The sequence below is a fragment of the Monoraphidium neglectum genome (genome assembly GCF_000611645.1).
Source record: "Monoraphidium neglectum strain SAG 48.87 unplaced genomic scaffold scaffold01710, whole genome shotgun sequence".
Lineage (NCBI taxonomy): Eukaryota > Viridiplantae > Chlorophyta > Chlorophyceae > Sphaeropleales > Selenastraceae > Monoraphidium > Monoraphidium neglectum.
Window position 1 is genome coordinate 1 of NW_014011918.1, and position 655 is coordinate 655.

Here is a 655-nt window from a genome sequence, read left to right on the forward strand (position 1 = left end):
GCGCCGCGCTGCTCGCGACGGGGCGGCGGCGGCCGCGGCAGGACCAAGAGTCTGAGCAGCAGCGGGAGCAGGAGGTGCGGGCTGCGGAGGAGGGTGCGGATGCTGACGCCGCGGGCGAAGACGTGAGCGGTCTCGGCGCTGCTGAGCCACTTGACCCGGTGGTGGAGGAGGACTCGCGTGGGCCACCTGGCGATGTCGACGGCGGCGAGGGCGCTGGGGGGAGCCCGAAGCGGCGGCGCGTGGCTGTGGCATTGGCGCAGGCAGACAGCGCGGATGGGGTGCAGCATGAGGAGGAACAGCGGGCAGGCGAGGGGGCTGCAGGTGAGGCAGAGGCGGTCCAGCAGTCGCCCGTCCTGCAGCAGCAGCAGCAGCAGCAGCAGCAGCAGCAGCAGGGGCAGCAGCAAGGGCAGCAGGGGCGGCAGCTGTTGGCCGCTCCATCCCTGGTGTCATCCGGCAGCAGCGGCGCGTCGGGGCTGGTGCCGGTGCAGCGGCGCTCCCTTGCTGAAGCCATGATGCGCAAGAAGGCCAAGCCGCGGTCGTCGGCGGCGGCGCAGCAGCGGCGGGCGGCCGGCGGGCTGATTGGGGCATCTGGCGGCGGGGCGGGCAGCTGGGCGGCGATTGAGGCGGCAGCCATGGGGCTCAGCCAGCCCATGGC